The sequence below is a fragment of the Lissotriton helveticus genome, chromosome 3_1 (genome assembly GCF_964261635.1).
Source record: "Lissotriton helveticus chromosome 3_1, aLisHel1.1, whole genome shotgun sequence".
NCBI classification, from domain to species: domain Eukaryota; kingdom Metazoa; phylum Chordata; class Amphibia; order Caudata; family Salamandridae; genus Lissotriton; species Lissotriton helveticus.
Genome location: NC_136061.1, coordinates 1,826,253,026 through 1,826,270,361, shown reverse-complemented (window position 1 = coordinate 1,826,270,361; position 17,336 = coordinate 1,826,253,026). Strand labels below are relative to the sequence as shown.

At 47.0% G+C, this 17,336-nt stretch overlaps 1 long non-coding RNA gene across 1 annotated transcript; it reads right to left on the bottom strand.

The window, feature by feature from the left end:
* Nucleotides 1–899: 899 nt before the first annotated feature.
* Nucleotides 900–5,615, bottom strand: LOC144825175 (uncharacterized). Its single transcript, XR_013609317.1, has 2 exons — nucleotides 5,514–5,615; nucleotides 900–1,149 (listed from the first exon to the last, which is right to left on the bottom strand). It is a non-coding gene; the product is annotated as an uncharacterized LOC144825175 (long non-coding RNA).
* Between the last annotated feature and the right edge of the window lie 11,721 nt (nucleotides 5,616–17,336).

Here is a 17,336-nt window from a genome sequence, read left to right as displayed (position 1 = left end):
TGAAACATGCACTAGGAAGCCACATGTAAATTGCAGGGCAAAAGTTTACAGTACTGTTGTTTTTTCAAGTTTCATTATTCCTATGCTGATAAAAATGGTTTCTCTTTGCAGTAATAAATATTTATTAATATGCCCTATATAAATGATTATTAGTTAGCACGCCCATAGACAGCATAGACAGATAATTCTGACATTCTTACAGTGCATATCTATCGCTTACAGATATAGAATGGAAAAGTCAAAATTGCCTCCAAATGATAATTTCGCTGAGTGTCTTTGTCTCCAGGGAATTGCCATCAAGGTGTTAAGCTCCAGCTAGCCCCCTGCCAGAATGAACGGGATTAACAAAAGGAGTGCTGTAGGCCCTTTATATGAGACATTTGGCTTGGGTGCAGTTGGAACTTCAAATATTAGCGAACCCTCACCCGCTGCAGATTGCTACTCTGGATGCAAATAGTACACCAGGGCTTTTATTATTAGTGAATTGTTGAAATCCTTCTTAATTCCCCACCCCGTAATTACCATTACAGTTATCTAGATAACTCATGTGGTGCAAAAATAATGTGAATTATATGTTTTTGAGGAATAATTTGCTGGAATCAATGATTTTCTGCCAAATCCCATGTTTTCCCTCAGAGTTTCAGCAGCTGAAATCTCTTGTGTGTACAACAAAATGTATAACTCCAATGGTGCTAGTAGCTACTCTTACTGCCCTTAGCAATTTACTGGCCTCTAATAATAAGAACCAAAGTGCAGGAACTGCTTAATGGGTATCAATACATGGCTTCCTCAGATAAACAAAAAGGGTGAGGTGATTAGTTGTCACAAGTCCATAATGAAATGTTTCTTAGTTATCCTAACGAAAAGTTTCAATTCTATTAAGGACACAGAGGTAAGGATTTTGCTTAATGCTTTCTTCACTTTATTAACAGCAGCCACATCCACAGTACCGAAGAAAACCACATTTCCCATGAACCTCAGGGAATTTGTTGAAAATAAATGACAGGCAACATAGTCCACCAGATCCCATTTTCCAATCAGGTACCAGGGTCCGTAACATAGTTTTCTTCTCTGTTCCCAAATCCTCTCTTGTCGTGCGAGTCACGCCATTGTCCTTTTTCTACGCATGTTGCTTTCCAGTAGCCAAGCCTGGAACAAAAGAGATGAAATTATCATGTGAACGTTGACCAACCAGGGCAATCAACCAAAACCAAGTCTGCACAAGAACATATGTATTGACATCATAAGAATACAACAGTCAAGAGCAAGCAAACTGAAAAACTCATTACTTACTAGTCACGGGGAGGGCCTCCTGGATCAGCTATCTGAGGGTGGGATAATCTCCGCCTCCGTGTCCTTAATAGAATTGAAACTTTCAATTACGATAGCTAGGACATTTTTCATTCTATGTCAGGACCCGGAGGCTCTGATTATGCTAGTCTAAAGCTTACTTATCACCAAATGAACCATATCCAAAATTGGTTTAAAGTAGAACCTTTTAAAGGTGGAGTCTGAGGACTAATTAGCTGCGTTCACAATGTCCTCTAGTCTGGCACCTAGACTGAAGGCCTTAAAGGCCGCGGACCCCCTAGTGGATTGGCCCCCAAAATCATGAGATCTATGCCAGCTTCCTGCATGCCTCACCACACCCAACGTGCAATAGTGACACACAAAACTGTGAAGTTTTCTGATAGCGATTAAGAGTTGTCTCTCTCCTGGAGACCTGAAATCCACCGGCATCTCCTGATAGGCCTTAAGGCACTGCTGCACTCATAACTTAGGAGAGTCGGGGAAGACTGGGTTCTCAATAACCCTAGTGTTACTTTTCGTATGCCTATTAATCGCAGTAGCGGCTGCTACCGGAGGAGAGGGGCGGAGAAGGGGGGACATATAAAAAAATAAAAGGGATTTACCTTATACAAACCGACGGTTGCCTCTCCTCCATCCTCTTCATCTTCCAGGCTCCAGTGTTGGCCGACAGCAGCAGCAGGAAGTACCCGGGCACACAGCCTCTCCTGAGCCAATCGCAACGCTGCAATGCAGCATTCTGATTGGTCTGAGCACCGTGATTCGGCGCTCAGATGGGGGCAGGGAAGCTTTGCTTGTTCCTCACCAGGCTGTGTAATGCAGACTGATGGAAAAAATGCAAAGTGTGCATGACTGCTTGGAGGCCCCAGAGGACTGGCCAAGCAGTCATGGGTATTTAGGGAGTGCAAACTACTCCTCCCCCTGCGCTGCGCATCCCAGCCCCACGAGCCACTGACTTCCATAGGAAAAATACAATGATAATAAAAATGTGTTATTATGATTGTATTTTTCCTTTTGAGCAATGGGGCAATGCTCCTCTGCCTTAGCGGAGGAGCCACCACTGACTAATCATAAAAGAAACCCCAGTGGGTGAAAACATACTTCCCGTAATATCCAGGGCCCTAACATCAGAAACCCTTCTGCACGATATCAAGCAGAGAACCATTGATAGCTTCACTGAGATCTCCTCCCTGTAGAGAAACCTACTAGGTTGCCAGGATAGGCAAAGTTTGAGCACCTTCTTAACATTCCAAAGTGGTGAAAAACATGGTTTTGGAGGAAGAGATAATCTGATGCCACGCAGCAAGCAACATACAAAAGTATGCTCCCTAACTGGGGAACCCTCAATGGGTAAATGCCCCGCTGAATTGGCAAAATGGAAGGTATTGATAGAGCGATAGGCCAAGCCCTGCTGGGCCAGGCTAGCCAAAAAATTCAGGATCTGAACTGCATCAGCACCCCACGGGATCACAACCCCATCACACACACCAATGACACCATCATGCCCAAGCCGATCTGTATTGTTTAATTGTGCTGTCAGACCAGGTCTTGTACAAGAGGTCTTTTGTTTGAGACGGGAGCGACCATCTATCCCTGTAATCTTCCACACCATCAGGTGGAGGGATACGTCTAGCACCATCGGATGCGAGATCCGATCCAGGTTGAGAAGAAGATCTCTAAATAGGGGGAGATGAATTGGAAAATCGCAAGAAAGTTCCAGAAGAACCGAAAACCATACTTGATGGGTCCTTGGCAGGTGTATAATTGAAAATTCATTCACCTTTGTGAATAAGGCTCTATGCATGTCTGCTTTTCCACACCCATCTGTAGAAGTATCTCAGATGGTACTGAGGGTTTATAAATATATCTCTCACACTGAAATATACATCTTGTGATCCTTCAATAAAGTTATCATTTTCATGCATTAACACGGTCCTGAAGCTGTCTTCCATACATGTTCTGCAGGTAAAGGACAGACTGGCTGCTAGGAAAGAGAATACTGTAACTTTCTCTGAGTTCATGTAAAAGTTCTGAGTAATATTGTGAGCTGAAGACAGTGCCACTTAAACCTGACAGTCCACTAAAGATCAACCAGGGGAGGTTTATCAGTCACAGACGTGTGCCAACTAGCTTGGATCTCAACAGTGTGATATCTCCTCTAGGCTTTTGAGGGTCTTAAGCATATCACAAGATTTGCTGGGAAAAGCTACAAATATTAAAATGATAGTTTCAAACAACCTCAATTTGTGGTGAGTCAAAACTGAAAAAACCTGTGATATGGGTCAAGGGGCTGCAATTGGTCTCAGAAAAAAATGGGAAAATACTATTCAACAGAAAATATAGACTGCTAAAGATAACTCTATTAAGAGACACTAACGATAGAGCTTTACAAATGTACACTGCTTGAGAGATAGTTCTAGGTGTGTTTGCTACTCAGGTGCATTGGTAATCCGGAGGACAGGTGCAGCCTGGTAGAGGTCTCTTAATAGTCAAAGGGGAGAGACCAAAAGGAGTGTGACACTTGTGCTTGCTGATGGTGGCATCTTAGGAATGATCTCTCAAAGTCTGACTTGGCGGTGGCTGTGCTCAGGTATCAGGGCCCTACTCAGGGCATTCAGTGGTTGCCACAGCAAGTGCTGTGGACACTTAGGAAGCTGCACAAATGTTTGATGGTCCAAACCCACTGCGATGGTTCACACCAAGAGACTACAGATGCCAGGAGCTTCAAGGGGGGCTCTGGATGAGGATAAGGATTTGCTTATCACCTTGGGGAGCATCCTGACCTACGAGTAATAGAGGTCCCTGATAGCAGCTTTTTGTAGGGTTCAGCAGAAGTGAACAGATCTGACGGAGCCCTGAAACAAGAGCCTTGGAACTACAAAACCTATGGAAAGCTCATGTACAGACATAGCAGATTAAAGATCTGAGTCCAGCAGGTACAAAGCGGCTTGTGGTGCCTCTGTGTCGCTTGACGAGGTAGAAGAGAAATTGTCCAGTCATGTAAACCTGGCACGAGATTGATGGGCATAAAGGAGAAGTACTTTTGTAGCTGGCTTCGGTGTCTGGTTCGTGGTAAGCCTGAAAGGAAGATCAAGGCAGCTGACAGACTGAGTCATGAGTTATTTGTGATACAGAAGGGAGATGGACATTGTTGGTACCCTGGGCTGATGACTCCCTCGCCTCGTTCTTCCACCGCAAGATCGCCGACATCCACAACAGCTTTGGCGCACCATCCACGCACCAAACCGTCGAACCAACACCCCCCACCACCCTCCGCACCTGGACCACGGTGACCACCGAAGACACAGCCCGCACGATGAACACCATCCACTCCGAATCTCCAACCGACCCCTGCCCCCACCACGTCTTCAACAAGGCCGACTCCACCATCGCACCCCAACTCCGGAACATCATCAACACCTCCTTCAACACCGCCACCTTCCCGGAGGGCACCACTCCCAAGCCAACAGACCACGCACGCAACCTGGGCTTCATCCTGGACTCCTCACTCTCGATGACCAGACAAGTCAACGCTGTCTCCTCATCATGCTTTCACACCCTACGCATGCTTCGCAAGATCTTCCGATGGATCCCGACCGAAAGCAGGAAGACGGTCACCCAGGCACTCACCAGTCGACTGGACTACGGAAACACCCTCTATGCCGGAACCACAGCCAAGCTACAGAAAAGACTCCAACGCATCCAGAACGCCTCCGCCCGACTCCTCCTGGACATCCCCCGACGCAGCCACATCTCCGGCCACCTGAGAGACCTGCACTGGCTCCCCGTCAACAAGAGGATCACGTTCCGGCTCCTCACCCACGCACACAAGTCTCTCCACGACCTGGGCCCCAAGTACCTCAACGACCGCCTGACCTTCTACACACCCACCCGCCAGCTACGGTCTACTAGCCTCGCCCTCGCCGCCGTACCACGCATCCGAAGAGCCACCGCCGGAGGCAGATCCTTCTCCTACCTGGCGGCCAAGACATGGAACTCCCTCCCCATCCACCTTCGGCTGACCCAGGACCATCTCGCCTTCAGGAGACAACTCAAGACCTGGCTGTTCGAGCAGTAGCGGACCCTTTCCCCCAAGCGCCTTGAGACCCTTCCGGGTGAGTAGTGTGCTATACAAGTGTTATGATTGATTGATTGATTGATTGATGAAATCAAATTTACATTGGTGATTGTGGGCCACTCAATACCTGTCTTGATTTATTCCGGTAGTGGCTATATACTCATTTTAGGGAACCAGGAGTTTTTCTCATCATCAGGCTTTAATCCAGAGCAAAAGCAAAAAAAAGGCTAAAATGGAGAAAGAAGAAGAAAGTGTTAGGAAAATATTGACAAAGGGAGGAAGTGGGATACAAAGAACCTACAGACGTGAGTTAAAGAACCAGGAAATGTAGGGTAGTGGAAGAAAGAGGCATGAGGTGGATTCATTAATAGGCAGCATTGGTATTCAGAAATACCTGAAGTTGACACCTAAGAAAACATTTAGGTCTCTGTACTTACATGTTTTTTCTTATAAAGTGAATATTCGCATAGTGTCACTAATTACCCAGAGCCAAACCCTTTAAGGTTTCAATCACCAGCAATAGGAAGGACATCTAGCAGATATATTAATTGAGCACTACACAATCTTTTCAATAAACGTGTTAAAAAATGTTTGAAAAGCTCTTGACTCAAATTGAGGTTGGATGAATTAACACGCCCAAATGCATTTATTCTTTGTTAAAAAAGGTGTTTTAATGTGATGCGTTGAGGCTTACAAACTCTGCTACCACTTGACACATTGCTTTATTAAACTACCATAGCTGTCAAATTAAGAACACACAATTGCTGTTCCTCCTCATTTCTTCCATAAAATGCCCACCCTTTAGGCTTGCTGGCCTACACACTCCCTATCAAGCTGTCTGCAGTTTCCAGTCCTCCTTCACCAACCTATTGTTACCAGTCATTCTTCCCCCGTCTTAACCTCACTGTAGGGCTTAGAGAAGCTATTTGGGTCTCTATGGAGTGGAGCTCCCAGTCCCACTCATCCTTCCTGCTGACACAAGAGAATAAAGGCTGTGGCTTGAACAGTTTTAGAGTCCTAGACTGGAATGAGAAGAGTCTGTTCTCCCCTACCTGTGCCTATGCAGCCCTACCTTCCCTGACTTGGAGGCGTGTGCCTGCATAAAGCAGCAGGCACCAGAAATGCTGTTAAGTCAGTAGGGATGGGCAGAGTCTGTGGAGCCTCTCCCGGTGGTTCATTTGCAGACACAACCCCCGCAGGAACTGTGCTCCCTAGCCCCTGGCAGATGTGGGCCAAGGCTGCTCTGGAATTGTTAAAGGTACCCTACATAATTGATAATTGCAGGGGCTGCAAAAGACACCGGGATATAAGTTATCTTCATAACCGTTACCGATCTATGGGGCCTATTAGGATGGCGTCTGTCCGCCACCCCAGAGGAGGAGGGACCGTCCGCAGGGGCAGCGGCGGTCCCTCCGTGCGAATTAGGATGTGACCGCCACCCTGGCAGTCACATCCTGTAACTTTAACATTGCGGCGGGTGCTGCTTGAAGCAGCACCCGCCGCAATGTTAAAACTGCATGCATTGCATTTGCATGCACAAATCGGCAGGCACCGCGCGGTGCCTGCCGCTTTGTGAATGCAAATGCAGAGGGGTACCATAGGTACCCCCATGTGCACCCCCACCCCCCCTTCACCCTGGGGGCCCGCAAGGGCCCCCCAGAAGCAAAGGTCCACATGCTTTTCCTCGGCAGAAAAACCGCCGCGGAAAAGCATGCTTACACATACTTCCTAATTTGGCTGGCGGTGTCTTGGAGACACCGCCACCAAATAGCAGGCTACACCCCGCGGATCAGCAGCGGATGGACCTGCCGTCCGCCGCTGATCCTACCGCCATCCTAATCTGGCGGGGGGGGTCTTTGTAGCCACCGCAGCGGTGAATCCGCATCCTCCGGGCCGGCGGTGGCTTCCGCCGGCCCGGAGGATGCAGATTCACCGCAATCCTAATCGGCCCCCATTTTGGGAGATAGCTACAAGTGTCTGGAGATTACAAACTACCAATCCCCTTAGTCAATTGCTTCTAATCATATTGGCTATATCAGTGTAATACTTTAACCTTTGGGAATCTAGCAAACCGGGTGCCATATCAGCTTCATTCCTTGTGCTCTTCTGAAACCTTACTTTGTGTTCCATTGGGACAAGGTGGTTCTCTGGACTCGTCACACTTTTCTTCCCAAGCTATTGACTATTTTTCTAAAATAGTGAGATAATTCTCGGCATGTGTTTTTCAGAGCCTGTATGCCTCTTTTATTGCTGGGGCAATGCTGAACTTGAAAGTCAGGCAAGAATTACACTTTAATGTGCATAGAATCGGGGCAATGCTTTAACTGTGCAATCCAGGGGGAACGGTAAAGGCATAGCTGCAACTAAGTAGCACCAATGTCAGCATTCATTTCTTACTGCTCTGCAGGGGATTGATACACCATCCTCTGTCTGAGCACACCCTACCTCAGCTAAAATGGCCGCTGTGGAATTATCACACTGTCTATCTAACCATAGACTCCCTAAGCTAAGATAGCCGTTGTGTCATTATCACCATCTTCTATCTGAGCACACCCCAGATGAAGTAAGATGGCTGCAGTGGCATTATCGCCATCCTCTGACTTAGGGTGACCAGACGTCCCGGTTTTGCCCAGACAGTCCCGGTTTTTGGAGGACTGTCACGGCGTCCCGACACATTCGTCTAAAACAAAGAAATGTCCCGGTTTTCAAGGGAGGGAAGGGTGAACCTACATATTAATCATAGTGTGGTGCAGGCTCACATTTCAACCATCCCTCTTAGAAACGGGGACAGAAGCTCACTTCTTTAAACTATTCTGCTGCGCAGCCAATTGCCTCCTTCAAGCAGCACAACAGGATTTAATAAGGTGCGAATCATGGCTGCAGAGCCCAAAGATCAAGGCCGGACCAATCATCAGCCAAACCCATGAGCTCTTCACAGAACAGGGAGGAAATGGGAAAATAAATATTTTATATCTATCTATATATATATATATATTATTTTTTTCTTAACAGAAAAAAAACAAAGGTTACAGGGACGTTCAAGTTAGGCTGACATTTGACTCATACAAAACCAGAGAAATTCAGCAGTTATAGTTATGCTAACTATAAGTTACGCCCCCACAATGCACTGCTTATGACCTCACATATTACATCACTCATGACATGGTCAGTGACATCACCCATGACATCACTGATGACATCTCAAATGACATCACTGATGACATTACTAATTATATCGCTGATGGCATTATCCAGTGATTGTGAATGTTTTCTCAAATTTACTGAGTGTTAAACATATATACCAAGGTAAGTGGCTGTGGGAGTTCCTATATGGATGTGGTGTGTATGTGGTGTATGTGAGAGACTGTATACATGAGTGAGTGGCTGTGTGAGTATCTGTATGGGTGATGGGTTGGTGTGTAAGTGGCTGGAATGGTGAATGAGAGGATGAATGTGAGGCTGTATGTGTGAGGGTGCGGGTGTGTCAGCGGCTGTAAATGGTGAATGAGAGAGTGCATGAGTGGCTGAATGGGTGACTGAGCAGGTGCATAAATGCCTGTATGGGTGAGTGACAGGGTACATAAGTGACTGTATGGGTGCATGAATGGTTGTGGAAGTGTGTGTATGGGTGAGTGAGTGGGTGTGTGAATAGTTGTATGGGTGAGTGAATGGGTGTGTGAGTGGCGGTATTGGTGAGCAAGTGAGCATGAGAGAGATTGTATGGGAGAGTATGTACTTGCCTCAGTGACTGTATAATGAGTGAGTAGCTGTGTTAGTAGATCTATGAATAAGTGAGTGGATGTGTGAGTGTCTGCATGGATGACTGTATGGGTGAGTAAGTAGGTATGTAAGTATTTGTATAGGTGACTGATTGAGTATGAGAATGGCTGGGTGCATGAGGGGGTGTGTAAGAGTCAGTATCTCTGTATGACTGGATGTGTCAGTGGCTGTATTGGTCAGTGAGTAGGCGCAGGGGTGGCTGTATATGTGAGTTAGTGATTGCATTGGTGGCAGTATGGGTGAGTTGATGTGTGATTGACTCTGAATCACAGAGTTAGTGTGTGAGTGTCAATGATGTCATCAGTGATGTCATTTGAGATGTCATCCGTGATGTCATGAGTGATGCCTATGACCATGTCATGAGTGATGTAATATGTGAGGTCATAAGCAGTGTATTGCTAGGGCGTAAGTTATAGCTAACTATAACTGATGAATTTCTCTGGTTTTGTACAAGTCAAATGTCAGCCTAACTATAACGTGACTGTAACATTTGTTTTTTTCAGTGAATTTCTACAGTTTTTTAACTAGTAATTGTGTTTATGGAGTGTTGGAGAAAGGGGGCGGGGCCTCCGACCAGCTCTCACGAATCCCGCTGTTTCACACTTACTAGAGGTAACAAGAGGGCTTCTTGGGTCCTAAGTACTATCATCTTCCAAGAGGACTTCATCCCCCAACCAATAGTGCATCAGGAGGCTTGTTTGCAGAAGAGTGGAGAAAGGGAATGTGGCCTCTGAAGACCTTTCAGCAATTTCCCCGTGTGGGATTTACTGGAGGTAATAGGAGGGCTTGTTGGCCCCACGGACCCTCAACTGACAAGGAGACTTTATGCCTCAATAAGTAGTGCTCCAGAGTGGTGGAGAAAAGGTACATGGTCTTCAACGACCTCTCAGCAATCCCGCTGTTTGGGACTTACTGGAGGTAACAGGAGTGCTTGTTGGACCCTAAAGACCCTCTGGAGCCAAGAGGACTTCACCCCCCAGCCAGCAGTGCACCAGGAGGCACGTTTGCAGAGGGGTGGAGAAAAGGGGCATAGACTCTGAAGTCCTCTCAGCAATCAGGCTGCGTGGGACTTACTGGATAGAGGTAACAAGAGGGCTTGTTTGCCCCAAGTACCCTTACCATCTAAGGGGACTTCATCCCCCAACCAGCAGTGCACCAGGAGGCGCGTTTGTGGGGTGGTGAAGAAAGGGGGCATGGCCTCCAAAGACCTCTCAACAATCCCTCTGTTTGGGACTTACTGGGGGTAACAGTAGGGCTTGTTGGCCCCCAAGGAATCTCTACAGCCAATTGGACTTCATCTCCCAACCAGTTGTGCACCAGAAGGCACGTTTGCAAAGTGCTGGTGAAAGGGGACAGGGTCTCTGGTGACTTGCTGGTTTTTTATTTATTCGGGGAGGGAGCTGAGTAGCCCCCTTTCCTTGGGCCAATTTCGGCCCCGGGGAGACCTCATCCCCCCGGTGCTAGGCCTATTTTGAATGGTGGAGGGGGGCCTCACGGTCCCCCTCCCCAGGTCAGTTTCAGCCCGAGGGACCCGATCCTCCAGGGCCCAGCCTTTTTTTACATTAAAAAAAATTTAAAAATAAGGGGAGGGGTCTGCGTGCCCCCCTCCCGGGCCAATCTCGGCCCCGGTGAACCCATTCCCCAGGCCCTGGCCTCAATTGTCAATTGTGAGTGCCATGGTACCACTCAGGGCACCCACTCTATTGGAGACCATGGGGGGAGCTTCAAGGCCTCTGCAGTCCCTGCTGACTCCCCACCTCCTGTGGGAGCCGGCATTGCTTTTACAGAGAGGGAGCTGCTAACATGCAGCCCCCTCTCTGTAAAAGGAATTGTGCTCACTTTCAGCAAACGAGAGCATTGTCAATATGCTCTTGCTTGCTAAAAGTTGGCACAGTTTGCTATGGATGGGTGGGAGCTGTAAAGCTCCCACTAAGCCATAGCAAACAACTATGTCCGGGGGGTGGTCACCCTAGGACATAGCAGGAGCCGGCCCAGGGGGGTGGTGGTCCACAGGGCCATATAGGGCTCCAGGAGGGGGGATGCGACCCCCTCCATTTTTTTTAGGCAGGGCCTGCTGCGCAGAGATGGTGGTCCCCAGGACCAAGAACAGCCCAGAAGGGGGGCCACGCGGCTCCCTCTCCTTTAAAAAAATTATTTGGGCCACAGGGAGGTGATGGTCATCGGAGCCGAGGGGGAGGTCTGTGAGGCCCCCTCATGTGAAAATTAAACTGCCCCAGGGATGTGGTGGTCCCCAGGGCAGGTCCACTAGGCCCCCCATGTCATTGGCATTAGCCCGGGAAGTGGCAGTCCCAGGGGCTACAGGGAGGCCGTATGGGCCTCTCTCACACTAATTTTAGAAATAGCCCCTGGGAAGTGGCATTACCTGGGGCTGCGGGAGGCCGGGTGGGCCCCCCACATCATTTTATTGTTTGCCCCGGGGAGGTGGAGGACCCCGGGGCATGAGGGTGCCATTGGGGGCACTCCCGCATAATTAAAAAAACACTGCCCCAGGGATTTGGCCCATCCAGGGGCTTCATGAAAAAGACTTATGGGAGCCTGCGTTTCTTTTATTTTTTCAATTTTGCTGCGGATCCACAGGGCAACCTGCAAATTTGTGGAAAAATTACATTTAAAAAAATGATATTAAGCTCTTTCATAGACTCTGTGGGCCCCACACCATATCTGTGGAGTCACTGTATTCCTACCCTGCCCCCTTTTCTTTTTTTTATACATTTTTTGTTGGACTCAGCTTCAAGCCGAGTCCCATGATGGCTGCTAACACTTTCTGGTTGAAGTGTTGGCAGCCAATAAAATTTCAGTAGGATCCGCGAATCCACTGCAAGGATCCGCGTCACCAGATATCTATATTTTTTAAACTCAAATATCTCTAAAACTACTGAACGGATTTACAACAAATCACCAAAAGCAAGCTTTCTGGACCAACATCTGCCTTTCTGCCAAATTTGGTGTAATTCTGTTCAGCAGTTCGGGCTCAGTTGTGTTCGAAATCCTTAAGGGAAAATGCATTGGGAATATCTGTTTTGGGATCCCCCTTTTTTCTTGGACACCACTTGACAGATCATCCCAAAACTTTCCACATACCAGCTGCACTAATTATAGCAAACGTTTTGAAAATTTCGTAAAGATTTGTTAAGCAGCACTAAAGTTATTGGCAAAATAAATAATGTATTTGCTATGGAAACTAGGTCCTAACTCTAACTACCTACTGGCGAGCACCAGTAGTCAATATATATATATTTGTACATAAGATACCCTGAGACCTAAGAGGACATTTAGTCCTATTTCTATTTCTGTGCCTGTCCCGGTTTTTCGTTCTGAAAATCTGGTCACCCTACTCTAACTGAGCATCCCCCAGTTTGAAAAAATGGCCACTGTGGCATTAGCACCATACTCTGACTGAGCACACCCCATCTCAGTATTATTGTACGTATGTATTACTCAAATCAGGATTGACTGAGGTATATGTTGAGAACTTTGTAGATTACGCATTTCGTGTGAGTTAGTACATGATTCAGATCCTGTTGGTGCATTGTGGGTTGCATAGATGTTCCTGTATTAGTACACTAGCGTATGACGGAAATTGGGTAGATGAACCAATGCATGATGCAAGCCAGGATTGGGGTGTGTTGTGAGAGCTAGGTTGATTGTCTCAGAAGTGAGAAGCTGAAGGGAGCCTTCTGGTGCAAGCCACAGTAAAGAGACGTTGTGGATGTGCTGAAGGGCAAGTAGCAAAGTCTGACTGTTGACATTTTGTCACGTGTTAAATTCCAAATATGATCCATTTTAAAGCACAAGAAAACTGGAGCACCAGCTACACTGTCTTTTGCATATGGATAATAAATAATAAAAAATGCGCCTTGTGTTTACTTATGTTGCTATATGTTAATGACAGAAGAGGTGTCTTTCCATATCTGAATACAGACGCTCCTCCCTTTGGTACGACTAAAGGCCTTCTTCCGTTGACCCAATCCACCACTGACCGCTGGTCGCACTGTCCATTCTCGTTGCCTGCGCTGAACTCCTGGTGGAATCGTAAAATGACCCCTTGCAGTATCCTTCTTGAAGTGCACCCCAAGAGCCAAGAAGGTCAATACCGAGGTGCATTTGCAGAGCTTCTTCTTGGCCTCAATGCAGGGACACGCAGGGTTCAGAGGGTCAAAATATGGATTCATTGCTGGAGTCGCGATTGGCTTTTAGGGTGACTGGCATGGGTGCAAATTCAGGATGGTGAGTGTAAAAATTCAAGACAAAGGGTCAAAATTCAGGACAAAAATTCAGGACAGAAGGTCAAAATTCAGGATAAAAGTTTGGGACAAAAGGTAAGTTTCACAGACACATAAGAGGAGGTCGTGCAATAGTATATAAGTAAGCCCATCCATCTTCAAACATATTCAACCATTTGCAAACCTATCCATCATGTATCTTCCATCCATCAATTCACTCATCCATCCCTCCATCCACCCTTTCACTCATCCATCCATTATCCATCCATCCACCCTTTCACCCCATCCATCTGTACACTCATCCATCCACTCTTCTACCCATCCATCCATTCACTCATCCATCCAGCCATTTACCCTTTCACCCATCCTTTCACTTACTCATTCATCCACCCAGTCACTCATTCTTCCATCCATGCATCCTTTCAGTCATTCATACAGCCTCCCTTTCTCTCTCCATTGACCCTTTCCCTGAGCCACCCTTGCTTCCATCCATCCATCTACTCATCCAGTCATGAATCTATCCATTGACCCTATCACTCATCTATCCTTACTCTCATCCATCCACCATTTCACTCCTTCACACATCTATCCATCCTTTTGTCCATCTACCCTCCCTTTCACTCACTCATCCATCCTTACATCCACCCTTTCACTCATCCATCCACTCATTCACTTGCCCATCATCCACCCATTCACTTGCCCATCATCCACCCTTTCACTCATCCATCCATCCATCCTTTCACAAATCCATCCACCCTTTTACCCATCCATCTACCCTGCCACCCATACATCCATCTACCCTGCCACCCATACCTCCATCTATTTACCTTGTCTCTCGTCCATCCTTCCACTCGTTGATCCATCCATCCATCCTCTCTCAGTCTCCATCCACTCAACCTTTCATTAATCCATTCACCCTTTCACTAATCCATCCACCCATCCCTTCACTTACTCACACGCCCACCTTTTCATATTAATAATGAGCTGAACCTTTGTCTGCAGAGTTGCAGACAGAAGAGACCCATCAAGAACTTCACCCTTGCTGAAGTTCCTAAAGCAAGGAGTGGGGGTAGAGTTCACTATGCCCCTGCACATTGGCAATCTGAAAAAGTGGAAGTCATGAGTGTTTTTTATGATGCATGGTGCAAGGACGGGGGTGGCTGTGACATGGTGTTGTTTCCAAGGCTTTAAGTGGGATGAAAAAACTGGGGGGGGGGCTCTCTCCAAATGGGGTGTTCGATGTCATTAAGGGCCTGGCTTAAAACACCTAAGCTAAAAATCTACGCTTAGTATAGTGTAGCACCCGACTGGTATTTTGCCTCTTCTGTCATTGTACCAGATAACACAAGTAACGTTACACCTGCATCAAGCCAGAACTATTGGCTTTGTCAATTGTTGTTAGTTACATAAAATAAAAAAGCAGCAACCATGGCTTTGTTGAATATATTATTGAAAATGCATCAGTTCTAAAATGATGAGACTGCAAGAACTCTATCCCTTCTTTTTAACTTTTGTTCACCAGCTTCTTTTCTTGAACTGGATTCCCATGTAGCAGCTTTGGCATGTTTGCACATTTCTTCCGTCTGACAGAATGCCCTGCCCTAGACCGAGGCTGGAGGAGGCCACCACATGCTGTAACACCCCAGACGGGCCCATCGTCATTCTGTATGTGGCAATCATCAGCCACAGACAGAATGAAAATGGGCAGGTGGGGCTGCTCTTGTGCTCCCAGGAAGAGTGTGAGGCGGGCCCATTAGGGAGCTGAGGCTTCATGCAGGGGAACAGTGCTGTTCCCAAATGTTCAAAATTACGGACAAAAGGCGAACGTAAAAGGGATCCTCACGGACAACTGACGTCAGGTCCAAATTAAGGATGGTCGTGAAATTTACGGACGGTTGGTCACCCTATTGGCTTTCCATGCCAAAATAGCAGGGGTTCTGTAAGTTAATCGGAATATGCTTGGAAAGGGGTTCCTCCAGTGTAACGATAGCCCCCGCAGTGCGGTGGGGACCCCGAGCTCCAGGGGGCCCCTCCGTAACTATCATGGGCGGTGGCTCCCTAGCCTATGAGCTCTAGACTAGGTCCGGAGTCTAGGGGGGGGACTCCACCATGTACTTTGCATGGTGGCAGGGCTTAAATTTCCTTACACCACCTGGCCAGGGTTTAAGTGGGATAGAAACAGGGGGGAGGGAGGGGGGTCTCTCAAGGGGACGTGGTCAATTTAATTAAGGGTGTGGCTTAAAAACACATAATAACAATCTGTGCTTAGAATAGTGTGCCGCTCCAACTGGTATTTTGCTGATTCTGTCATTGCATCCAGGTATATAATACAACAAGTAACATCACACCTACAACAAGGTAGGACTATTGGCTTTGTCAATGGTTCTTAGGTGTATAAGATAAATCAGCAACAGATATGGCTTAGTTATATAGAATATTGAAAATGCTTCAGTTCTGAAATGATGAGACTGTGAAAGAGCTAGCAAAGAGTCTCTTTGAAGTTACAACAAAGGGAGTGAAGGGTGGTGCTGCTACAGATTTAAGATTTTTTTTCTCCCCCTAACGGTGAGGACAAAAATGGAGAGCCTGATAGACACCTGTGCTGAGCACTGGCAGGACCCGGCCCACTTAAGGCCCTGCCCCTGGTTCTCCTTACTGAAACAGCTCAGTACTGTGGGAATGAAAACAGTGGTCCGTGACCAACAATTGAAAAGATAACAATTTATGTTGCATAAAACATTACAACTTGGTTATCAAATAACATAAGAGATATTAATGAGTGCACACTGAAATTTACAGAATACTTGTAAAACCTATATGGACAGGCTTGCATTAACTGGTCTTTGTTATCAGTAATTGTAAAAATATCGAAGTGACTATCCTTTACTCTTTGATTCACACTTTCACTACCCAACACCACTATCCTCTTATCCTTTCACCTTTCCTTTCGCGCGCAACCTAGGATCATTGCTAAAGCATTTTTGATTTGTTCTAAAATAAAAATTGTGTAATTGATTACATAGTTTGGCGCTTGTTTCTTGTGTGGTCTATTAACTTGTTTAGATGCATAAATAGGTATTATGTACATGCATTAATATCTCTTATGTTATTTGACCAAGTTGTAATGTTTTATGCAACATAAATTGTTATCTTTTCAATTGTTGGCCACGGACCACTGTTTTCATTCCCGTATTGCGCCCAGGTCCGGCTTGACTTTAGGGGCTACCCCATTATCTATAATAGCTCAGTACTGTGGGCAGGGTCGGACTAGCCTTTAGGGCAAGCAGGCAGGGCGGGGGTTGGGGGTTCAGGGGGGGGGGGGCTCTGGTTTAATAGACCAGCGTGTGGCCTGGTTTGGGGGGAAGGTTTGGGGATCTGTATTGTGGTCTAGAGGCGGATTTTTACTGATTTCCCTGACATAAAACCACAAATCTTCTGCAGCAAACAAATGCATGCAGCAGTCTCCCACACCTTGCAAAATACCTCCACAGCGTCAGCGCCTTTATAAGTTCAAAACTGCCCTATTTGCAAACGTGGGCCTTTTTTTTTAGCTATTGGATTCGCTAATAGACCACTTTTATTTTGTTGCCCGGGCTTATTTTGTGTCCCAGCCTGACCTTGACTGCGGGCCAATACTGGGGTGCATTAGAAGAGCTGTGTGTGTCACAGGGCTGGAGGAGCGGTGGGTACATTGGAAGAGCTGTGTGTGTCACAGGGCTGGAGGAGCGGTGATGCCCTGAGAGGTGGAATAGCCGAGCCATGAATGAGGCGCATCGCTTGACCCTGCTTGAGATGTATCAGCGGAGCTGCGCGTGTCTCAGCTCTGCCCTCACGGGCTCCTTCTGTCCCCTCCGGCCCCTCCTCCGCCCTGCTTTAAGGCCCTTGCTCGGATGGCTTCGAGGGGGGGCGGGGGTGTCAGTATTTCA